This window comes from Phyllostomus hastatus, unplaced genomic scaffold (assembly GCF_019186645.2).
Source record: "Phyllostomus hastatus isolate PE091 unplaced genomic scaffold, TTU_PhHast_1.1 phas_contig_58, whole genome shotgun sequence".
In the NCBI taxonomy this organism is placed as follows: domain Eukaryota; kingdom Metazoa; phylum Chordata; class Mammalia; order Chiroptera; family Phyllostomidae; genus Phyllostomus; species Phyllostomus hastatus.
This window is the reverse complement of record NW_025333916.1, coordinates 4,696,927-4,723,909: the sequence shown is the minus strand read 5'-3', so window position 1 is coordinate 4,723,909 and position 26,983 is coordinate 4,696,927. Positions and strand designations below refer to the sequence as shown.

The following is a 26,983-nucleotide window of genomic DNA, read 5'->3' as shown; positions in this document are numbered from 1 at the left end:
AGAAATCTGGCAAGCATGCCTATAACTCACCACATTCTCATGTCCAATTTTTACCCTAAGTGCTAGTCATCACTTCTCCTCCGTGATTAGTTTACTAGAGGAATCTTCCTCATTGCAAATGAACAAATGATGACAGTTCACAGGAAAGAGTTACTCGTGACTTGGCTACAAAGTCCATCCTCTTTTGAGCTATGTGGGGTCTGTCTGGCTGACATGACCCCCTGCTAAATAGCTTCTAGATATTTAAATGCTATCTAAGATAGAGTCCATATCCCAATCTTTTGTTCCCTTATTATGTACACATTTAATATAAATCTTGCTACTTTGAGTAATATTTTTGAAGAATAACTAGCAGCATAAGGTGAATTCTATAATTACACTCACACCAAAATTATCCCCTTACTCATCCTTATGCTTATAGAACAGGGTCAGCAGCCTACAGAAATGATTCTGCAGAGCACTCCAAGGCTGAGCTGCAGGGAACTCTGTGAAATAGGCGTATGTTTTCTATGCTCTTGTCCAAAGTCTGGTTTCTCTACCAGATGGGAAACCCCATGAGTGAAGGGACAGGGTTGCTCTAGATGTCTGAGCCCCTGCCCTGGGCACATATTCTTAGCCCATGGTAGAAGCTCAATAAACGCCTGTGAAAAAATGAACTAGAAACTTCTGTCTTTCAACTGCCCCACGCTTTCCAGCTCCTGAGATCTTTCTTCCCTTGCATCTTCAGGGGCTACCACATTGATAATTACAAAAAAGGTTCATTGGCACAAATGTAAAATATCCTATTTCCAGCCCCCAAATTACACACAGTCTTAGTAATTTAGTAGACAAGTAGGGAGGGGGAGGTGTTTTATAATTTTCTTTTTTCTCCCCCCAGATCTGTCCTTCCCATGATTAGAAGATTAATACTCAAAGAGTTAGCTGGCAGCTGCATGTGTGTATGCGCACATGTACCTACGACCTCTGCTTGGCCCTACGGGACATCTTGCAACTCTGTCTCCCAATGTTTGATCTTGAGAAAAGTATTTGGAGCCACCAATTCCAACCCACACCCCACCCCTAAAAAAGTAGAGAAAGGTAAGAAAAAAGACAATTTGCAGTGTATGGCACATAGTAGACATGAAATAAATATTTGTTAAGAGAAATGCATAAGGAGAAAAAATAAGTCAAAGAAAAACATCTTCCCAAAGGATATCCATAAGAATCGTACAGAACTTGAAAGACCAAATTTCACCAAAGATGTTGAATATTAGATAATACTCCACAGAGCCTCCATCACCTATGAATTTAAACTATCTTTGACTTTATTTCAAATTAGTTCCTATTCCTAGAGTAACAAACTTCTACGTTTGTTATTTACTCTATAAATTATATCTTTTGGGGTCCCTAAAGTTATTCTTATTTCCCCTAGTGCTAAAATGCTGGAACTTTGTGAACAAGTCTTAATTTATTCTGTCTCTAAATGTCTCTATATCAGGACAGCCCTCACAACAAAGAATCACCCAGTCTAAAATGTCAGCTGGGCTGAGGTTGAGAAAGTATGGATTAGAAACAGAAGCAAGTCAGCCCCTTAAAAGAGAAGTCAGAGACTTCTGACTTCACTAACTTCTGAAAATTAATAAAGGAGTGGAGGGGCAAATGGTGTATTTAAAGAAATAAAAGTACCAATTTTATTTCAAACAAAAAGGAGCCACTTTAACTTATTTAAAATACTCCAGTTTTTTAACTCCCAATCACAAGACACTGAAAGTAAATAAGTATACATGAGCCATATTTACAGTAGTATATTTAGCCACTGAGAGAATGTGAAGAGTAAGTGCCTATTGCAAATTAATTTCTGCAACTTCTCCTAAACATTACAAGCCTAACAATAAACAAATGGCATAAAAGGAGTTATTAAAAAGTACTTCTTTTGGAATGTCTTCTCTCTCTCTTTCTATATATATAGATATATAGATATACATAGTCTAGAAAAGATACTAATTTACTATGAACGAACTCTCAAAATGAAAAAGGATCACTTCAGGATAAAGAAAACTAATCTTTGTAGCTATAGTCTCTAGGAATTCTGTTCCTCTAGTAAGTTCCAAAAACCTCATTGGCAATAATAATTTAAAAAGAACTAGTACAGTTTTAACTTAAAACAAAATGGCAGCACTTATCTGGAGAATGCTTGTAATCCCTACCATTCCTCCTATTCTTACATGTACCACACATGTTAATAAAGTTCTCAGGCTGCTCACTATCAGTGACAAGGAATCTTTGTCCTCAGCTCCGTGGAAGAAAGGTACCATGATGGAGGATGACAGCAGAACTTCTCAACAACCTCTCCTACCTACTGTCCCACTTTGTGTGTGTTGTGTGTGTGAGCAGTGTGTGGGTGGAGCCTGGAGAAGGCAACAGGGCATATCATACTTGTTTTGGGACCCAAGGGTGAATCTTGTCGTGTATCACAGTATTTTTTCCAGGTGTGGAAGTGGGGTGGATGTTGGAGGTGAAAGAATGGTGAGGGAACATGTTTCTACATCACTTTCCTCAGTGGTTTTCAGAGCAGCAGCAATGCAGATGGTATAGGTTGACCTAATCTCAGCCTTTTCCTAGAAAAGATCTGAGAGAAAGATATCACCAAGGGATCTTTATATCTTTAAAATTTCAAAAGCTTAAATTACATTGTCTATAGATGTAGTATACTAAATTTCCTAAAGATGGTACAAATTAGATACAAATTTTATTTGCATCAATATTTAAACATGCTTTTACAAATGAAGTGGATGGACAAAGGAACACTTACGTTGATAGCTGGTAAGTCTGCACAACAGTTGGACCCCATGGGCAGTACAGCAAGAGAAGGACTTGGGGAAAGAGCAGGTTGTACATGACAATTAGGGCAGGCATGGGGTGCGGTGGAGGGAAAGGAGGATTCAGAAATAAACCAAGGGAACCTCGGAGTGGACCAGAGCCTGTGGGACAGTTGAAGGTCACAGATAAGGTGGGATCTGAGGCCTTGTCTAATCAAGGACGATAAGCGAGCCATTTCAGAGCCGGGACATGAAACTTGCGAATACTCATCATTCATCTCTCTGACACATAGGACCCTATTCCAAAATTTGTCTAGATGGTGAAAGAGGAGTCAGCCCTTTCTTCCAGAATGGTTACAAGGCATTTTCTTATAGGCTGGCCTCCGAATTTATGAAGTATAAAAGGAAGGTAAAGATGAAACGATTGTTATTGGAGGACCTAGGGTCTGCTTCTGGGGACTGGACTAGCCACTATGGGAAAAGACATTCTGAGGTCTCATTTAGAAGCAATCTTGGAAGAGTATCCCTTTGTGTGATAGGGATTTCTCAATTTTAATTATAGCATTTTAAGCTTTTTCTATAGATCAGTGAGAATACCTTTATGTTTAGAGACCCATGGTCTATTTGAAATTTTTAGCTAAATGCCTTAAGAATGAAATATTTTAAAAGTATCAAAGACTGATTCTAAACAGCTTCTTGCTTAAGATGATGAATATAAAAATATACCATCCTGCCCTGGGTAACTAGAAAAGATTTTAAATTTTATTCTAAAAATGAAAGATTGAAAATCAAAGATTTAGTACCACAATCTATAACCTTCCTTCCAAACACCAGTCTGTCTGTGATAAAAAGCTATGAAGAAAAAGTTTCAGGAAACTTTCAGACATTTATAATTAACATAAACACTGTATACCAAGATTTGAAAGTCAAAGCTTCTAATTATTCTAAGATACAGGTTCAAGCATGTGGCAATGGAATACTGTCTGAAAGGTCATTTCAACATCAAGCCAAGGATCTCCTATTTACAAAAGGATGTAGGGCAGAAATGCAATGCGCACATTGCTGCAGATTTCTCACAAAGGCGTGCTAACGTCTGCTTAAACACCATTGGTGCCTTTACTGCAGCGGTTCCTTACCCTTAAATTAAATACTTTATACTCTATTGGATTGAAGTAACACACTAGGTTAAATATAAGAATATAAGACCATCAGGGTTTTTCTTTTTTCTTTTTACATTTATTTGAAATAAATGCTTTATTCTTTTGTGAGTATTACAAATGATTTAAATTTACAGTGGCTTTTCTTGGATAGCAATTCTGTGAGTTTTAATATCCAACCTTTTCTGCTAAGGTGACTGCAAACACTACAATGAGATGCACTGGTGACCCAGTGTACCATGCTTGGTATGATAATGGTTGGTCTTTAAAGCAGACTCATTGCTGACAGGGTCTTTGAGATCATTTAGTTGAATTTCTTCATATTTTAACAAAAGGAACAGAGAAAGTCCCAGTGACTTGCTGAAGGTTTTAACTCTATTTAAATTTGCAACTCTTATACTCTCAACCCCCTAGCCCTTGTCCATATTTGTCTAAAGCACCTCAGTACCTGGACTATTCACAGATTTTGTTTATTGTCTTTCTCCCCTGGCTATAATATAATCCTTGGAAAGACAGAGGCTTTTGGCTGGTGTGTTCCCTGTATATATCACCAACACCTCCAAAAGTGTAGCAAAAAGTAGCTACTCCATACTTGTTTGTTGAATGAATGAAAACGTTGATTAATGCCTAAGCCAGGACTAGAACTGAAGTGTCAATTTTCTTTCCACCAGTATTTTCAAAGCATGTTGAACAGTTTTCTTACATGAAAAAGGAGTTTTATTTTCAAGTAAGTGGTAAATGCTTGGTTAAACAAAACAATTTTCTTTGCTGTAGGTCCTTTGGTTTCCCAATATCGGGAATAGTTTCCCAATTTTTGTATGACTTCAGAACCCACCTCCTCTGGTATCTTAGGAGGCCAGCTTGGCTCTTAATATTATTTGACTAATACATCTACTATTTTAACATATATAAACTATATATCTTATCTTAGATACAGATAAAGATTGCTACAAATATTTCCAGGGGTGTCCAACCTGCTGCCCTCGAGCCTCACACAGCCCAGGATGGCTGTGAATGTGGCCCAACACAAAATCACAAATTTATTTAAAACAGTATAATTTTTTTGTGATTACATGTTGCAATGTATTTAATGTATCACCCAAGACACATAAGGAAGACTCTCCTTCCTCCAATGTGGCCCAGAGACACCAAAAGTTTGGACACTCCTATAACGTTAGAATTCTGTGTTCTCAAATCCTTTCTGGGATCTTAATGATACTATCATTTCCAAAAAATCTAGAAAATTCAGTTTAGCTGGAGAAATGTATTTGCATGTACTGTTCAGGTTTCAGAGGTTAGGGGCAGCATAAAAAATCTAGAATCAGAATAGAAAATAGAAACCTCAACCTGAAAGCCACAAGTCCTATTTTTCAAACTAGAGCTGCAGTTATAACTTAAGGTCTAACATTATGGGTTTAGGAAAGGGGAAAAAAAGCCTCTCAGATCAGCCCAGATGTGGAAACCAATGCCAGAGTGAGTGTGGGAGAGTAGAGAAGGGGGTGGGGTGGGGTATCTTTCACTGGCAACAGGAAAAGTTAAGTAGTATTAGAGAAATCAGTAAGAATTCAATATGCCCACTGACAGGGAATGACAGGGTATAGAGGGTCCCATACATATTGAAAACATCTGAAATTGCCGCATGATACTTTATTGAGGCAAGTAGTGCAAAATGCTAAATTTTCTAGCACAAAGAGAAGCATTGGCAGTTATCAAAAAAGTTCAGGCCATGTAGCAATTAAAAATTCTAATTCAGGAGAAAGTAAGTCCATTTATTTCCCTGCATCCTTCTTCTTTAGCAAGGTATATATTAAGGAAAAGAGTGAAGTAGAATATCTTTCCCTATTATTTTTCATATAACTTCCTTAGATCCAGTTATTAGAATTTGTCAAAAAGTTCTTGAGGAAAAGATAGATCAGGCCAATACTGATCTTTCTTGCTTCTGTTACTTCTGCGGGACATGGGCTTATTTCAAACATCACTTAAGAAATGCATTTTTAAAATTGTATCCTTTTAAAGTTATGACCATTTGGGGGAAACCACTAACAGCAACATTTCAAAACTAATTTTAATTGGTTATGAATAAGCAATAACATCTATGGAAATAAAGCGCTAATTTTTGAAAGTCAAATACACCCAAGTTACCATATAACTGAAACAAAACAAACAAACCACCCCAAGTAATTTTTAGTTCCCTTAACGTGAAATCAGCCTTCTAAATGTGTCTAGCAAGATGACATTGATTGATAGATTTGTTCATTTAATTCATTTATTATATATTCATTATAAATTCATTTATTATATAATTCATTATAAATGTTAACTGAGCACCTACTATGTTAGGCACTATTGTAGTTTCTGTGACACATTAATAAATAAAACTAACAAAGATCCCTGCACATATATACAGAAACCCAGTAGTGAAATGATGGCTTGGACCAGGAAATGGGGAGAAGTTGAGGGACTTGGGATACATATTGCAGGTAGAGGTAGCAAGATTCCTAGATATACTGAACATGATGAATGAAAGAGAAATCAAGGACGACACTAAGGTATTTTCCCTTAAAAGACTGGAGTTGTGTGCATGTGTGTACACATATATACACATATGTATCTATACATGTCATATAGTATTTTGAATATGATAATGAGTAGCTTAATGCAACTGAATCCATACTAACTAAGTGCACTAAAACACAAATGACCCATGCTGGTTTCACCATCTAAAAGGGGGCTTCAAAGTGAGTTTTGTTATGACTCATTTTGTAGCATCATGGCTAAAAATTATTTAGAAAAGACCAGGTGGCTGGGTTTTTTGGTTGGTAGCTGGGTATTTCCAGGAAAAAAAAAAAAGGTGGTGGTGGTGGCAGTTATTGCCAGGGGAAAGATGCAAATAGCAAATACTAGAGATACTGTACCAGGGAAAAGGTATACAGACTATGAAGCATGAAAGAATAGAAAAATCTGTGTTTGAAAATGACTGCAAAACTGGTCTCAATGCCAAAGTAGCTTTTAGAAGACAAGTGAGAGAGCCAGAGGGAAATTAAGAAGTTTGTTCAAACTTCATGGCTGAGCTAATCCACAAGTCTTTAACAGCAAAAACTAAAACCTCCCACTGAGTTCTGAAACTCATATCATAAAACTGCTTTTTATTTTTCAGTCCCTTCTAAAATTTAAGTATATTCCTTAGAATAAATGCTTACATGGAAAAGTTCTCATCTTATCCCTCCCCACCCTCCCTCACCATCTATCTCCCAGTTAATAAACTGACATTCATCTAGTTACTGAGGTTATTGGCATCCTGGGGAGTCAGCTCTGATTCTTCTCTCACACCACTGAACAACCCTGAACATCCAGATAACCACAATTCCTGTTGGTCCTTGATCCCATCCTCTAATCATTCAGCTGATAAAACTAGTCTCATAAAATGCCAGTCAGACCATGTCAGTCCCCAGAATAATTTATTACTTCATTGCTCTCTACCACATATCTATCACACAGTCTCAGCTCCTTAATAGGACACAAGAGGTTTCTTCTCAATAGAAGGGCCTGGGCCTCACTCTCCACTTGTATGTGATGTCCCTGTTTCTTGTCTTGGCTTGTGATAACTTATCCTTTATTTAAGACTCCTCTCAAAAGCCCTTTCCTCAGGGAGCCTTTCCTTCCCCAGGGAGTTGGGTTTAAAAGTCCCTTGTCAGGGTCCCCACAAACTCTTAGGTCCATCTCTACTGCTACCTTCAGTACATTGTGTGCTAAGTACCTGTTTATGTGTCATTCTCCCCACCACACTGTGAGTGCTTTGGGGGCAAGGACTGTGGCCTTACTTTCACATATATTTGGACCGCAATAAATAGTTAATAAATATTTACTGGATTCATCTGAAGAAACTTAGAACTAGATTAAATTAACTCAGAAGAAGCCTTATGCTAAGGATACTAAAAAATTAGAGATGTAACTGAAATAGATCACTTAAGAGTCTGGAAAACCAGAGCAGGCAAAAATAAATAACAAAATTAAAGGAGGGAAAAAAATCCCACACAGTAGCCTGCTGTGTTGTACAAATATCAGAATGAGAAAGTTTCTGACCTCTCTTGTGCTATGTTTAGCCCCCAAAACCTAGTGGCTTCCTGGGTTTGTGCAACTTAAATTTGTAAGTTTTATTTTTTTAAGTATCTTTATTAAACACTCACAAAATACTATGGCCTCACCAAATTCTATTTGAAAATATGATCCAGTGTCTTTAAAACCACTTTGTATTTTAAAGGATTTAGGCAGACCACACTAAGTAATTCTCAATTTAGTAATTCTTCTGGTCAAGAAGGAAGCAGAATTTTGTTTTAAAAATGATTTGTTTCTTGGAAACTAAGCCCAAACCTGAATTCTACAAAAAAAAATTAAATACGTATGTCAATTTCCAAACTCATTGCCAATCTTCTCTTTTTCTTGCTCTACTGGAGTCTTGAGGAAAGCTCTTCTTCTGTTATGCCAGAAGGAACTGATGGAGAAACATGGGTGGGAATAAAATTGACGCATGGCAGTCAACAACAGTTGTGTCAGTGTAGGGGAGACACTAGTACCTGACAGATGTGAATTCTCAAGATTAAGTTGCTAAAAGTGACCCAGGCCCTAGATTTTGCAAAACACATGGTTCCACCCCAACCCAATCAATATTACCACAAAAACGTTTAAATTCAATAACATAAATTAAAAAGAAAAACAAAACATAAATTATATGAAGTTGCCCAGGCCAGTGTGGCTCAGATGGTCAGAGTATTGTCCTGTACACTGAAAGGTTGTGGGTTTGATTTCCAGTCAGGGCATGTGCCTGGATTGCGGGTCTGGTCTGCAGTCAGGGTTGCATGCTAGAGGCAACCAACTGATGTTTCTTCTGCACATGGATTTCTCTCTCCCTCTCTTTGCCTTTCTTCCCCTCTCTCTAAAATCTATAAGCATGTCCTCAGGTAAGGATTAAACAAATTTTTAAAAATAATAATATTAAGTCTGAAGCCTATTTCTATATAGATTTGGAAGTATATTTAAATCTCAATTCTCCGTTTTCAACATCAATAATATTCAAACTTTCTTTAAACCTACAGAATAATATTTTTAAAAAATCTTATAGGGACACCCACTACATATTACAAATAAAGTCAGAGCTGCTCTGGTTGAGGAAAGGGAGGGCAAGTGACTGGAATTGCTAAGGCAGCCACCATGGTAACATCACAAAATCCCCAGGCTCTGGGGACCAAAGATGCAAAACCAAGGCTCTACACTAAGGAAAAAGAAATAGCAACAAGATGTACAATATTCATGGGATATAATTTTATTAGTTAACTTTTAGTCACATCTTAAATGAAAAACATGAAAGACTGTTTACAAAATATGGACTCTTTTGTGCCTTCTTAATGCTAACTAGTGCCAAATACTTGAAGGATACCCAAAGTTAGGAAATGGTGTTCTGCGGCCTTACTCTCTTTGCTTTTTAAAATGTTTATTTTTGGATCCTTCTGTATTTCCAGTTTAAAGTTGGGTCCTCTCAATGTTTTGAGAAGAAATAAGTAAGAACACTTTTATACACAGATGAAAAGAGAGCAGTGCAAAGAGACTACGCATCTAGTGTGCTAGATCGAGAACTCTGGAGCAGACTTCCCAGTTTCCCAAGTTTGGCTCCAAAACCTATTATCCGTGTTACCTTGGCCAAGTAACTTAACCTCTTTAATCCTATTTCCTCATCAGTACAATGTGGTTAATGATATTATATTATCCCTTTGGTTGTTGTGAAGTTTAAAAGGTAACTCATCTCACTGTCATTCTCTGATTGAATCAGCACTAATCCTGTATGGTGATGGATGTTAACTATTAACTATACTTATTTTACTGATCATTTTCAATATATACAAATATCAAATGATTATGTTGCACACCTGAAACTAAGATAATGTTACATGTCAACTATAACTCAATAATAAAGGAATAGATTTTTAAAAAGATAATCCATCTAAGGTACTTGGCAAAATATCTGACACATAGTATGTGTCCAAAAATGTTTGCTCTGATGATGGAAAGATGGTATTGGGGCACTCACATTATGATTTTGGCCTGTTTGATTCAAGCAAACACCTGCCTTCCTTAACATAATGATGTGTTTGATCTTTAAAGTAATTTTCAAATGGTAAAGAACTGGTAATAAATGCCCTGTGGATAATCAAAAGATGACAATGCTTATTCTGAGCCCTTGGTATTTATAAAAGTAAGGGGTTAGAAACCTTCAAGCTCAAAACTTACAAAGAAGCTATATGGGAACAAATAAACAACCAAAGAAGTAGCAATATTTCTAATTGTTCTAAACTCATAGAGAAAAGATACAGGAATGAATAAGTCACAACAGGTGTTTATGAAAGGCTGAGAAATTACAGATACCTGCTGCTACTCTAGTAGGGTAGCAAACACTGCTTCCCATGTGTCCTATCCATAAAAAGAAAATGCGCCTTTAGAGCCCCAGAGAGTCCCAGATACTAGTGGCAGCACAACAAAGAAACAAAGAAAATAGAATTAAAGGTTCTCATGGGAAACACAAGTTTGTGACTAAAGCATTCCATATTCATAAATGCAAACAATGTTTTAAAGTTTGTGTTTCTTTTCTCATGTCAAGCCTATAGTATTTTATTTTATTTTTTAAAATTTTATTTTAATTGTTCAAGTACAGTTTTCCGTCTTTTACTCCCATCCCAGCCCACCCACCCAGGTCTCCCCACCTCCCTCCCATTTCCAGCCCCCTAGTTTTTGTCCATGTGTCCTTTATACTTGTTCCTGTAAACCCTTCCCCCTTTTCCCTGAAATTCTCTCCCCTCTCCCCTCTGGTCGCTGTCAGCCTGTAAGCCTATAGTATCTTAATTTTTATAAATCTCTTTCCAAACATCTATCCTGAAAATATATTCCTGAGATAGGGTCCATTTCATAAAGTTTATTTCTTTTCAGTTTTCATGTGCTAATTTCCTTCAAGACTATGAAGGAGGTAAAATTATTTCTGATTTTATATGTATAATGCTATTGACAGGCACAGTGCACCAAGAGCTGAGTTAGAAACTGATTCCCAGACAAGAAAAAGCTAAAGGAGTTCATCACCATCAAACTGGTATTACAAGAAAGTTAACGGGACTTGTTTAAGAAAAAGAAGAGAAATAAAGTAACATAAATATGAGTAAAATGGCAGTAACTACATATATAACAATAAACACTTGGAAAGGTCAAACAGTTCAGTAAAAAGACATAGGTTAGCTGAATGAATAAGAAAACAAGACCAATTAATATGCTGTCTACAAAAGATCCACATCAAATTAAAAGACACACAGACTGAAATTAAAGGAATAAAACTGAAAAAAAAAACCCCAAAAACAAAAACAAAAGCTGAGGTAGCAATACTTATTTAAGACAAAATAGACTTCAGAACAAAAGCTTTATAAGAGAAAAAGAAGGACATTACATAATGATAAAGGGATCAATACAACAAGAGGATGTAACCCTTGTAAACACTTATGCACCCAACATAGGAGCAAATATTGATGGATATAAAGGGGGGATGGACAGTAATAGTCATAGTAGGGGGATTTAATACCCCATTAACATCAATGGATAGATCTTCCAAACAGAAAATCAATAAATAATGGCCTTAAATGACACATTAGACCAGACTGATTTAATTGATATAGTTAGAGTATTTCACTCCAATGCAGCAAAATATATATCCTTTTGAAGTACACATGGAACTTCAGGCCACTTTTAGGCCACAAAACAAGTCTCAAAAACTTTAAGAAGACTGAAATCATACCAAGCATCTCCTTTGCTTACAATGGTATAAAACCAAAAATCAATTACAAGAAGAAAACTGAAAAACATACTCCTAAACAATAAAATCAAGGAAGAAATTACATGACAACTTAAGAAAAATTAAAATGAAAACACAATGACACAAAGTCTATGGAACACAACAAAAGCAGCTGTAACAGGGAAATTCATAGCAATACAGGCCTACCTCAAGAAACAAGAAAAATCTCAAATAAACAATCTAACCTTACACCTGAAGGAACTAGAAAAAGGACAATAAAAAAAGCCCAAAGTGAGTAGAAGGAAGGAAATAATAAATATCAGAGTGGAAATAGTCTACAAAAACACAAAAGGTCAACGAAACCAAGGCCAGGTTCTTTGAAAAGATATATAAGATTGATAAAACTTTAACCAGACTTATCAAGGAAAAAAGCGAGAGGAACCAAATAAATAAAATCAGAAATGAAAGAGGAGAAGTGACAACTGACACCTCAGAAATAACAAAGTACTATAAGAAAATACTACAAACAACTGTATGACAACAAATTGGACAACTTGGAAATAATGGGTAAACTCCTGGAATCATACAATATTCCAAAACTGAATAAAAAAAAAAAAGAGCCCAAACAGACAGATTACTACCAACAAAATCAAAATCAGTAATCAGAAAACTTCCAACAAAGAACAGTCCTGTACCAGATGGCTTCACAGGTGAATTTTACCAAACATTCAAAGAAGAATTAACACAAAATCCTTCTCAAACTATTCTTAAAAATTCAAGAAGAGAAAAAGCTCCCAAGCTCATTTTACAAGGCCAGCATTACTCTGATTCCAAAACTAGACAAAGACATTACCAAAAAAAGGAAATTATAGGCCATCCTATAATTTTAGGCCACCCCTGATATACCTAAAAGCAAAAATCCTCAACAAAATATTAGCAAATCAAATTCACCAACACATTAAAAAGACCATATACCAAAACTGAGATTTACTCCTGGGATACAAGTATGGTTCAATATCCTTAAATCAATTAACATGATATACCACATAAATAAAATGATGGATAAAAATCATATGATCATATCAATAGGTACAGAAAAGCATTTGATAAAATCCAATCTCCATTTCTGATAAAAACTCTCAGCAAAGTGGGAACAGAGGAAACACACCTCAATATAATAAAGAACATATATTATAAACCCACAGCTAACATCATGCTCAATGGGGAATAACTAAAAGTGTTCTTAAGATCAAGAACAAGACAAGGTTGTCCTCTTCCACCACTTTTATTCAACATACTATTGGAGGTCCTAGTCACAGCAATCAGATAAGAAAAAGAAATAAAACTGATCCAAATTGGAAAGGAAAAAGTAGAAATGTCATTATTTGCAAATGACATGACATCATATAGAGAGAACCCTAAAGAATCTACCAAAAAACTACTAGAACTGATAAATGAATTCAGTGAAGTTGCAGGATACAAAATTAATATTCAGAAATTAGTTGCATTTTTATATACCAATAATGAACTATCAGAAAGCAAAATTAAGAAAATAATCCCATTTAAAATTGCATAAAAAATACTTAGAAATAAATTTAACCAAGGAAGTAAAAGACCTACTAAAAAATTATGACACATTGAAGAAAATACAAATAAATAGAATCATATACCATGTTCATGGATAGGAAGAATTAATATCATTAAAATGTCCATACTACCCAAAGCAATCTACAGATTCAATACAATCCTTATCAAAATACCAATGGCATTTTTCACAGAACGAGAGCAAATAATTCTAAAATTCATATGGAACCACAAAGACTCAACAATCACAGCAATCTTGAGAAAAAAGAATAAAGTTGGAGGTATTATGCTACCTGATATGAAATTATACTACAAGGCTATCTACAGTAATCAAATCTGCATGATACTAGCATAAGAACAGGCACATAGATCTATGGAACAGATAGAGGGCCCAGAAATAAACCCATGCCTATATAGTCAATATATGACAAAGAAAATAAGAATATACAATATAGGTTAAGGTAAAGAATCTATTCAATAAATAGTCTAGGGAAAATTGGAAAGACACATGCAGAAAAATAAAACTGGGCCCTGGCTGGGTAGCTCAGTTCGTTAGAACATCCTCCCAATATGCCAAGGTTGATCCCTGGTCAGGGTACATACAAGAAGAAACCAATGAATGCATAATAATGGAACAACAAATCAATGTTTCTCTCTCTTTCTCTGCCTTCCTCTGTCTCTCTATAGATAGATAGACAAATCAATAGATAACAATATTTGTTAAATAAATAAATAAAACTACACAATTTTCTCACACTATAAAGAAAACTAAACTCAAATGGATTAAAAACTTAAATGCAAGACCCCAAACCATAAAACTCCTAAGAGAAAACACAGGCAGTAAACTCTCTGACACTGCTCTTAGTAGTGTTTTTTTTCTGATATATTTCTTCAGGCAAGGGAAACAAATAAAAATAAGCAAATAGCACTATATTATGCTAAAAACGTTTTTACACAGCAAAGGGAACCACTGACAAAACAAAAAGACAACCTATTGAATGGCCAATCATACTTTGGCCAATGATATTTGCCAATCATACATCTGATAAGGGGTTAATACCCAAAATTTATAAAGAGCTCATACAACTCAACACCAAAAACAACAACAACAACAACAAACACCAAACCCCAAAGACTCAAACAATCCATTTAACAATGGGCAGAGGATCTGAATAGACACTTCTCCAAAGAAGGCATACAGATTACCAACAGACACATGAAAAGATACTCAATGTCACGAATCATCAGAGAAATGCAAATTAAAACCCCAATTAGATATCGCTTCACACCTGTCAGAATGTCTATCATCAATAAATAAACAACAAATGTTGGCAAGGATGTGGAGAAAAGGGAACCCTCCTGTACTGTTGATGAGATTGCAAATTGATACAGCCACTGTGGAAAACAGTATGGAGGTTCCTCAAAAATTTAAAACTAGAACTACCTTATGACCCTGCAATTTCACCTAGGAATATATCTAAACAAATATAAAACACTAATTCAAAATGATATATGCACCCTATGTTCATTGCAGTGTTATTTAAAATAGCCAAGATGTGGATGCATCCCAAGTGCCATCAATAGACAAATGGACAATAAAGTTGTGGTACATATAGACAATGAAATATTACTCAGCCATAAAAAAGAATGAAATCTCACCATTTGAAACAACATGGATGTACCAAGAGGGTATTAGGCTAAGTTAAACAAGTCAGAGAGAAAGACAAATACCATATGATTTCACTTATATGTGGAATCTAAAGAACAAAATAAGTGAACAAACAAAACAGAAATAGACTCCTAGATACAGAGAACCAGCTGAGGGTTGCCAGATGGGAGGGGGCTGAGGGGAGCAAGGTAAAAAAGGTGAGGGGATTAAGAAATATAAATTGGTAATTACAAATAGTTGAGAGATGTAAAGTACAGCAGAGGGAATATAGTCAATAATGCTGTAATAATTATTTATGGTGCCAGGTGGTATGAAACTTATCAGGGGGATCACTTCATAAATTATACAATTATCTAACCACTATGTTGTACACCTGAAACAAATATAAAATAATACTAAATGTCAACTATAATTGAAAAAAATACAGCAGTTTTGATTTCTAAGACAGTTGGCCAATCTGATATAAGTAAGAGGGCCTGTCAAGTCTCTTAGATCAACTGCTCTATGACTGTAATAAATACAGAACTAAAAAGATTCACTTTTAAGCACAGTATGCTCAAGCTTTTGGTAAAGCCATCAAACCCATGTCTTCAAATAGGGAAAGAAATATGTTGGCAAGAAAAGGGCAATGATCTGCATTTAGACAGCTAAGTTACTGTATTTGGATCATTCATACCACAAAGCATTTGCTTGATTATCTTTTAGATGGTTATTTAATTCTACTAGAAGGCAGATTCACACGCACCAGGGTTCCTCTAAAACAATGAAACTGTATGAGGTAGCCAAACATTTTTCCTCTTGCCAATAACTTCACTTCATTGCCCCATAAAAACAATATCCCTACTACTAGGCTTCATGAGAAGTTTGTAATGTTCTTTTAAGAAATACAGGCATCTAACTATGAGGATGGAAACTTGAAAGCACTGAATTAGGACCATAAACAATGGTAAAGAGAAATGGAATGACAAAATAGCAGAATATGTAAAAAGTTAGAGAAATAGAGAGATTTCTAATAGAGATTTTTCTAATTTTCTAATTAGAAAAAAGTTTTCTAATTTTAAAAACTTAGAAAAATAGAGTAATTATTTCAAAGAAAGTCTATACATTATTGAAATAAAAGCTTCTCCCCACTATTTCTGAAGAAACAAATAAATTAAAAACTCAAAACCACTCCTAGCACTCTCAGATAAAGACAGCAAAATATTTGGTGATACTTCATATTGCAATATTTTATCCATGCCAGATATTATCAAGCAAAACATGCTGTCAGTTTTTAAATACTATAAAATGATTAATTTTGAAATTTAAACATGTATTCAAATTGGTCAGAGCAAATACCTCCTGACAGACATTTAAAAACAGCTGTGGGAATGAATACCAGCAGCAGCTTTCTGGGGTGAGGTGGCAGTGGAAGGGGCAACTGAGAGACAGTTATCAGTAACTTTAAAAGCATTCATACTTTTCTCCTAGTAATGCCACATCCAGGAATCTAGCCTAAAGAAATAATTAGAAATGGAAGTAAAGATTTATACACAAGAACATTCATCATACCATTACTGTTAATATAGACACTGTATAAGTAATAGATAACAGCTAAAGAAATGCAAGTGCACCTGTAAAATGAATTGTTAGGTAGGTATTTAAAAGTAATTTTTATTACTTAATGACTTGGGAAAATTTTCATGATATATGTTAAATAGAAAAATCAAGATATAAAATACAGTAAATATAATGTGAATGCAACTTTTTAAAGGTATGTATGAATATGAAAAAAAAAAGACTAGAAGAAATCCAACACTAACTGGTTTTCACTGTTAGGGGCTTTTAATATTCATCTTTATCTTTGAATGTACTTTTACAATTCTCAAATATGCATTCATTTGCCTTTCCATCAGAAAACTAGTAAATTCTGCTTTAAAAATAATTAGAAATTTAAGTTTTCATTATGACATTTGCACTTTGACTTAATTACTTAAATGTTTATTTAATTATATATTTTTTACAGACTCAGAAATTGTGAAATACTGTAAGACTATTCAAAATTAAACCTCACTCATAATTCCTTATTCGAGTTCTCTGAGGAAGGAACAGAACACTGTCATCCTTAAAAAACAAAAAATGAAACAAACCCCAAACATGCCTAGCACAAGGTTTTTCTTTCTAGTCAAATACAAAACTCCCAAACAGCTGTGGAAATAGGTCAGCATCATCTTTATTGCTTAGTAGAAGTGAAACATCCTTAAGTAGCTTTCCTCCTTCCTAATGTGTGAGTACTGACTTTAATGAATTACTAACAAAATTAGATTAAAAGAAAACTAAGAGGCATTCATATTAGTCATTAGAAAGAACTGCTTAGTATTGATTATTAGAATATTAATATATTCACCAATATGGCTTGCCTATATTCTCACTCTTAAATAAGAGATCCCCAACATAACTGAGTGATTATTAAACACTCCAAGGTTTTTAAGTATCAAAAAAGACTGCCCTTTTACTATATGCCTACTTATGTACAGTCCACTAATCCTGTGGGTCCAACTTAGTTCTCCTTAATCAGTTCTCTAATATATTCTGAGTTTTATTACCTGAAGCCCCCTAAAAACCTTATCTTTTAAAATTCAACTGACTACTACTCATCATTTCCATAATCTGACCTTTCTAGACTTGACCCATTCCTAGGGGAATTCACAATACCCCTGTTCCAAAATATCAACTGTTAGGAAAGTGGCCTCTTCTCCCAGGCCATGATAACACCAGCACTTCTGCCTGTACGCTCCTTCTACTTGGGAGAAAGATCACAGATGGGGAGAAAATTTTGTTTCTCCACTGATAGATGACAAAGCAACTCTATCAAGTAGTTGACTAGCAGAGTATTTAGCTAGTGTCTAGCTCTAGATAACTTCCTAAAACTTGCCTGCTTTATTTTTCTTGTCAACCTGTTTTTTAAACCTTGAATATTCAGCCTTTCTTCTGGATTCTTCATATATTTAAACATCCTTCTCAAATAATTCCTTTTATGTAATTATAACAAGAGGATATACACAGATGTGTAGTAAATACAGACATATAGATATATCTATAGTAAACATATATAAGTCACAATCTGTGATATTTTGTATATATCATGTCATATTTTTCTTTGTGTGTTTTTATTTGTGTACATATTTATTTATTTACTTACTTATTTTTAATTGATATACAGGTATTCACCCTCCTTGGTTAAATTTATTTCCTAGGTATTTTATTCTTTTTGACACAATTACAAATAGGATGTTTTTAAATTTATCTTTCTGATAGTTCATTATTAGTATATAGAAATACAACAGATGTTGTACATTGACTTTGTATCCTTACTAAATTTTTTTATTAGTTCTAACAGTTTTTTTTAATGGCATCTTTTTTTCTGTATATAATATCATGTCATCTTCAAATAGTGACAGTTTTAATTCTTCCTTTTCACTTTAGATGCCTTTTATTTCTTTTTCTTGCCTGATTGCTCTGGCTAGAACTTCCAAAACTATGTTGAATAAAAGTGGTGAGAATGGGTATCCTTGTCTTGTTCCTGATCTTAGAGAAAAGGCTTTCAGCTTTTCACTGTCAAGTGTGCTGCTGGCTGTGAGACGTCATATATTAAAGATATGGCCTTTACTATGTTGAGAAATGTTCCCTCTATGCCCTGTTGAGAGTTTTTATTATAAATCAATGTCAAATTTTGTCAAATATCTTTTTTTTTACTATTGAGATGATCATATGATTTTCATCCTTCATTTTGTTAATATAGTTTATCATATTGACTAATTTGCAGATGCTAAAAAATAGTTTGCATCCCTGGAATAAATCCCACTTGATTATGATGTATGATCCTTTTACTGTATTATTGAATTTGGTTTGCTAATATTTTATTGAAGACTTTTGTATCTATGTTCATCAGGGACATTGGCCTGTCATTTTCTTCTCTTGTAGCATGCTTGTCTAGTTTTAGTAGGGTAATGCTGGCCTCATAAAATGAGTTTGAAAGAGTTCCTGTCTTATATTTTTTGAAAGAGTATGAGAAGGACTGGTATAAATTAATCTTTTGATGTTTGGTAGAATTCACCAGTGAAGCCATCTGTCTGTGGACTTTTGTCAAGAGATTTTTGATTACTGATTCAATCTTGGTAGGTTGTATGTTTCTGGGAATTTATCCATTTCTTCTAGCTTGTCCAATATGTTAGCCTACAATTGTTCACAGTAGTCTCTTATGATCCTTTGCATTTCTGTGATATCAGTTGCAACATGTCTTTTACTTCTGATTTGTGTCTTCTTTTTTTTCTTGGTGAGTCTACCTAATGATTTGTCACTTTTGTTTATTATTTTAAATAACCAGATATTTTCTATTGCCTTTTTAGTCTCTATTTCTGCTCTAGCTTTGTTATTTCCTTCCACTAATTTGGGGCTTTGTTTTTTAGTTCTTCCAGGTATAAAGTTAGGCTGTTTATTAAGGACTTTTTTTTTTTTTTTTGCTATTTCTTCAGGTAGGCATTTATTGCTATTAACTTCTCTCTTATAATTGCTGCATCCCATAAATTTTGGTATGGGTATGTAAATTATATTTACATTTTCATTAGTCTCAAGGTATTTGTTTACTTCTCTTTTGATTTCTTCTTTGATCAATTGGTTGTTCAGTAGCATGTTGTTTAACCACCACATATTAGTGAATTTTTCATTTTTCTTCATATGATTAATTCCTAGTTTCATACCATTGTGGTTGGAAAGGATGCTAAGCATGATTTCAATCTTCTTAAATTTATTAAAGACTTGTTTGTGGCCTAACATGTAATCTGTGTTGGAAAATGTTCTGTATGCACTTGAAAAGAATGTATATTCTGTTGCTTTGAAATGGAATGTTCTATAAATACCTGTTAAACACACCTGGTCTAGTATGTCCTTTAAAGCTGATGTTTCTTCATTAATTTTCTGTCTGGATAATCTATCCATTGATATAAGTGGGGTATTAAAACCTCCTTACTATTATTGTATTACTGTCTATTTCTCCTTTATGTATATTAATATTTTCTTTATATACTTAGGTGCTCCTAAATTGGGTACTTACAAATGTTGTATCTTCATGTTGGATTGACACCTCTGTTATTATACGATGCCCTTTCTCTCTTACTACAGTCTTTGTTTTAAAGTCTATATTTTTCTAAGTATAGCTACTCCAGTTTTTTTTTTGGTTCCCACTTGCATGGAATATCTTTTTCCACCCATTCACTTTCAGTCTCTGTGTATTCTTACATCTGTGTGAGTCTCATAGCAGCATATATTTGGGTCTTGTTTTGTAAGCCATTTAGCTACTCTATATATCTTTTGATTAAAGAAGACAGTAAGGAAAAGTAAATTAAGACAAGAAATTGAAGAAGACACAAATAAAGAAGATATTCCATGCTCATAGATTGGAAGAATTGATATTGTCAAAATGCGCAAAATTATATATTTTATGTATAAATAATATTCCCATCAGTTTGCAAACATCCTGATATTTATTTAGTCCTTACCCGAGGACATGCTATTTGATTTTAGAGAGAGGGGAAGGGAGGGAGAAAGGCAGGGAGAGAAACATTGATGAGAGAGAGAAACATCGATTGGTTGCCTTTTATAATGTGCCCCAGACCCGGGACCCAACCTGCATCCTATCCTGCAACCTAGGCATGTGCTCTGACTGGGAATCCAATGGGCAACCTTTTGTTTTACAGCACAATGCCCAATCAGTTGAGCCACACTGGCTCTCCCATTTTAAAAGAAACTAATCTTCATTATACCTTCCCACTATTAGGCTGCCAGTAATTGTATTTAAACAGTGATTTCTGAACTGACCACCTTACTGAAGAAAATCTTAAAAAGTTTTTATAGTTTTAAACTTGGTGTATTTGGATTATCTACAGATACTGGCAAATTTGTTCCCACTTATCCATTATCCATAGCCTTTATTTCATGTCCTTTCCATGACATTACTGAGCATTCTCAGAACAATGTTGAACTATAGAGGTGATAGTGGGCATGTGTATTCTATTGCTAACATTAACAAGAACATTTCTATTGGCTCATCACTGTGGTAATTGGCTATTAGTTTGACAGATATTTTTCATCACAGTAAGGAAGAATTCTTCTTTCTATTATACCTACTTACCTAAAGTTTTAATACAGATTTAATACTGAATTTTTATCAAATGTCTTTTTGGCATCTATTAAAATATTTTGTGGTTCTTCTCACTTAATCCACAAAGATGACAAATTATGTTTAAAGTTAATAATAATGGGAACGATGTTGATTTATATAATGTTTGTTTCACAAAACAAAGACAGCTTCATAGTTATGAAGCTTGATGACAAAATGAACACCTGTGAACTCACTGCACAACTTAAGAAATAGAACATTAGCAATAATATATCTACCCATCTGCACCTCTCCTATTTCTTCTGGTTGCCTTTCTCTACCAAACATAACAACTTTTCTAATTTTTGCCTATTCCTTGTTTTTAATAATTTTATCACATGTGTATATACCTACACAACAAATGTTTGATTTTTACCTGTTATTAAACTTTATAGAAACAGTCTTCTGCCCCCTTAGAGTTTTCACTGCCATGCTGTACAGAGCTCTAAATCACTTTCACTGTTGTGTACTTTTCCACGGCATCAATATGCCACAATTTATCTCTATTAGCTCCCTTCCCCTCTCTAAAAAAATTAATTAAAAAATATTTTTTAAAAATGTCCTTTGGAGTAGCTTTTTGAACTGTTTTATTCCAAATCCCCATGCCTTCTGGATAGCTCCATCTTGATAGAATGAGGTGCAGCATGAGTGTATTATTTGAACACCTGTACAGCATTTCCCTAACCAAACACATCCCATGTCTCCTGCCTCAATCTGTTCTTTCATCTACTTCAGATCTTGAATAATGGCTTCACCATCCAATCAAATGCTCATTGTCATATATATGGAGCCATTCCTGACTCCTCCCTTTCCTTCCTTCCCATACATAAAGAATAACTAAGTCAAGGTAGCTACTGGCTTAGCATGTTAAATTGCAAATCTGACCACATGACTTCCTGGCTAAAAAAAATATTTTTAAATAGATGATAATCTCCTGCAGTGTTTTTTAAACTATAACCTCTGACCCATTGGAAGGCCATGACATTCATTTAGTGGACTGTGACCAGGATCCTTTAAAATAAAACAGAATAGAAAATATTAGAGTACATTGCTGAAGGATAAATTTTGTGCCGTGAAACTCTCTCTTGTTTCATCGATGTGAAACAAGATAAATGTAAATGTAAAATACAATGTAAAATATTTTTTCTTATTGTAAATTGTTTCTTAATGTGTTTCAAAGCATCTACTGCAAGTAATTTTCTCCTTTTAGGGAATTCAGAGGTCCCTTTCAGAAAATGATGAAAGTTATAAACCTTCTGAGAAGAGAATGTACATATACCTATACATATGTTCTTACCATATTCTTTATCATAGTGAACCTAGCTATCATGAGAAAACCTAGTGGAAAAATGTTGAAGTCCAGATTTCCAGACCTCATCATAGACCCTCAGGGAGCTTTTGTAGATGAGAAGCACTGATCTCTAAGGTATAATTTAAATTCCTTAAGAAGGTGGGAGGTATTTGCTGCATCTGTTTACCACTTTGCTCATGCTGAACTATTAGCCTGAAAAGCATTTTCCTCCTTTTTTGATCTGCCAACCCCTGGTAATCCTTCAAACCTCAGCTCAAACATTACCTCTGCTCTAAGACCTTCCTGACCTTCCCTCTTCCCCTTTGCTAGTTGAGGAGGTACTCAACAAATGTTTGTGTGAACTGTAAGAATGAATAAAATGCTCATTGAACATTCCCTATGGGCAGGTGGGTCAGTACAGTGATAAGAACAGCCTCTGGAACCAGGTGCCTAGATTTAAATGCAGGCTCCCTTCATTCATTAATTGTGTGAGCTGCAACAGTAATTTAACTTGAAAGCCATAGTTTGCAAATCAGCAAAATGGGAGTATCTGTTTTATAGCATTCCTGTGAGGATTAAATGAGAATAACATTTAAAGTGCTTAGTAAATATTTGTTAGTATATAATATTTACTAAATTTTAGCTGTAATTATTGAAAAATGATTGGAATCTATATATAAAATAATAAAATAATTATGCATTAATGCTAAATACAATATTAATTATAAGACTAATTAGAGAGATTCAGAAATTCTTAGCTTGATAAGAGCACATTCACTAGCCTCAAAGCGAGACTGGGTTTTTCAAATCTTTAAGTAGGTAACTTTCTTCTAAAGTTGTTTTCAAAACAAGTTACTTTTATAAATTTAGGTTTTTAGCCTAAAAACATATTTGAGAACATGTTAATTCCATATTTTTGCTTCTTCTAGTTTAAATCACAATTCAAGAATGGTTATAAAAACAAACCTTCCCTATAAATTCTCTAGATTATTTAACATATTAAGCTAAGGAGCAGGCTGGTAAGGGGGGTAAGGAGGGGGATCGGGAAATAAAACTTTTAAAGAGATTCTATTTAGATAAAATCTTATTACAGAATATAGAATCTCTCTACTTCCATTGCATTGCTGTAGTTTATTGAGTCTAAGATGCCAACAGTTGTAAAACTATTCATGACTTATGTACCACTGCATAATATAAAATGCTGACAAGCTATGACACAATACTAAGATGCCATTAATAATATGTGTTCCAATTCCAAAGACATTCAATGTTAAAAATAAAACAAAAGCCCTGGCTGGTGTGGCTCAGTGGATTGAGCACCAGCCTGTGAACCAAAGGGTCGCTGGTTCGATTCCCAGTCAGGGCACATGCATGGGTTTTGACTCAAGTTGTACCCCCACCCCAGTAGGGGGTTTGTGAGAGGCAACCACACATTGATGTTTCTCTTCCTCTCTTTCTCCTTCCCTTCCCATCTCTCTAAAAATAAATAAATAAAATATTAAAAAAATAAACCACAACTTGAAATCAATAGTATATATGATAAATATTGTTTGAAATAAGATCTTGGGTTTGGACATATTCTGCTAAATTATTTTTCCTGCTTTAAATTTTAACTTTAACTCATCTTGTGTGCCTAGGATAGGGCCTTACACATAGTAAGTGATTGAAAGGTATTTAAATAATACTCACAATTCAAATTTAGGGCTGGTTTAGCTATAAGAACCACAGGTGTTTAAAATGATAAAAAGATTATTATTTTCCAAGCTTAAATTAGTGCTACCAAAGTGACAATGTCTATGACATAGATGACTAAACTTTATAAGTTTCAATTTTAGGTGGGAAACAAAAAAATCAAAACTATCAATAGCAGGTTTTATTGACAAGCAGATGGTGTTAGTTAAAAACAAGAGCTGGTATTTCAAGGTCCTATTTACCTCTTGTCTATACATTGTCTACCATGGTGCCTGGTACACAGTGAGTATTTATAAATGCTTAGTGGATGAGGATAGTAAGCTTAACTCACTGCTAAGAATGCAATTTATGGTATTTGTAGCAGCTGCAGATTTCAATAACAGTTCTAGTTGCTGCTTTTCAAAATGACCATAATTTAGTGAAGGGCAGAGCAGGATGGCTTCACCTTCAACTTCTGTTTCTGATCATGTTTGGGGAGGCTTCATCTGCTAGAGCCCACAGTGGAGACTGTGTGAGGCTGTGGTCAATGAGGACTTTGAAATAGTTTCCACAGATCCCACAAACACACAAAGTCACCCTTCTAACCTCCACCATCTTGCACTCTTCCAAGGCAGGGGTGGACTGGGTCACCTTTATGTCACCGGTGCTTATAGTAGTACTTGGCTGAGGAGTGAAGATACACATGGATGGTGGATTTAGCTCCCTGCTCTCCTTATTGAGGTACCCTGCCGCTACTTCTTATCCAGAAAGAAAAGGCAGGCAGAGGAATGTGGCAACATAAAATAGAGAAGTTGGTCAATTTACAATAGCTTCAAACTATGATTCAATTACTGTTTGAGATAATATGAGTTTCCCGAATATCAGCCCATTCCCCTAGACAAATATGAGATTTTACATATACATGTATAATTGTACGTTATATATTGTATTTTATACACAAAATTACATATAAAAGAACCTTCGATATATATCAAAGTTAACTATTTCTTTCAAATTAGGCAATTTACTATTATATTAGTGCCTTAGGAAATTAACATGTGGTTAAAGAGTTATAATTCAATGCAAATATTAAAATGTTATTTACACATGGCAGCCATTGTAATATGTATTTAAAATATTAAAACAGAGCTGCCATTACAAAAGAATATAATTTTAACATCCTTCTAGTATTAATTACATTCAGAGTAGGGTGTATGAAGGTAGCTGTTAGTCAGCAGCCTTTTATCACACTGACTAAACACAACTGTTGGCAAAACCAGGGGACTAGCCAAACCAAAAGTAGCAGGGAAAGCAGTCTGAGTGCAGGCATATTATCTGAGAAAAAATGGCAGTGTTGGGAATTTATTTTTATCCCTGCTGCTGTTTTAAGTGGAAAGTTATCTTTGCTTCCCAGGTGTCAAGTAGGTTAGAGAAGGGGAGCTACAGGAAGCATTTGCAGTGGGCTGAAATTGCCTACTAATTTCAAATACTGTATAATTTAGTTTTTCAGGCCCACTACTCTCCCCAGCCCACCAAAGGAAAATAAACAATTAAAAAATTTCAAAACGCGTTGCTAAGTTTGGAAGTTAAAAAAAAAAAGAAAGAGAAGAAAAATCCAACCTCTGTTCTTTAGAGTTAATGCCTCTACTGCAGGAGTTTTATAGCACTATTCAAGCCTTTAACGTTAGTAGTTAAATGCTGATTAAACCTTTAGGTCACTGCACCTTTTAGAAAGATACACATTTAAAACTTCTTAGGTTGGCTATTCCTTGTTTATTCTTGGAAAAGTGTGTGTGGCTCGCTATTTTATAGGTATACTACATGGTACTTATAGAAATTATTTTCTATTTTCAGTCCTTTTCTTAAAAATAATTTCTAAATTATGAATGCAAAACTAACTTCTATTTTCTGAAGCCTCTGGGATTGCTGAGTCTGAAGTGAACAATTACATGAGAAAAAATTTTGGAACAATATTCTCATAACAAATACTGAGTTAATATTGGGATCTAGAATTCCATTTACTGTTACAAAGTTAACACTATTTCTCATTGCCCTGGAGCAATCATTCCCTAAAGAGGAGTCCCTGAGGCCACAAGCAAGTCCATTCTGCAGATGTGGCCCTTATTTTCTGTAAAAAGCTTTGCCATTTCAGATTTTATATGAATTATAAACATACCACAGATCTACCTTTTTGTGTATGTGTGTTTATATGTATTTTAATAGGCCTTTTGTAATTTTACATATCTACTGCTAGGACATAATGTTTTGCATTCACTGAAACCTTTGTTTCAAACGCTGATTCTTATCCATTGGAAATATACACATAAGCCTTGTTCCTGACAGTCCTGTTTCTATAGAACAGGGGCATCAAACTCATTTTCACTGGAGGCCACATCAGCCTCGAAGTTGCCTTCAAAGGGCTGAATGTAATTTCAACACCTTAACAGTTAAAGAGTAGTTACATTTATACAGTCCTAAAATTATTTTAGCCCTCTGAAGGCAACCGTGAGGCTGATGTGGCCCCCTGGTGAAAATGAGTTTGACACCCCTGCTACAGAAGTTCCCAGTGGAGGGTTCTGGATAAACTTGATGTTATTAATTCTTTTCTGAGTATTAGTGTGCATATGTTTGTTTGTCACACTAGATGCACTGAGGGTCGAGCCCATGTCCCACCCATCCCAGTATATCTGCACACTAAATACTGAGCAAAACAGATGGCACTGGTAAGGCACTAAAAGAATGTGCAATAAATAAGGAAAAAGAACAATAAAACTATTTAGCACAACCACTGGTAA

The 26,983-nt window shown here is 34.7% G+C and overlaps 1 protein-coding gene across 1 annotated transcript in view; it reads right to left on the bottom strand.

Annotated features, from left to right (window-relative positions):
* Positions 1-26,983, bottom strand: part of ELL2 (elongation factor for RNA polymerase II 2) — a 79,339-nt gene that overhangs the window by 30,460 nt on the left and 21,896 nt on the right. The window lies entirely within an intron of this gene.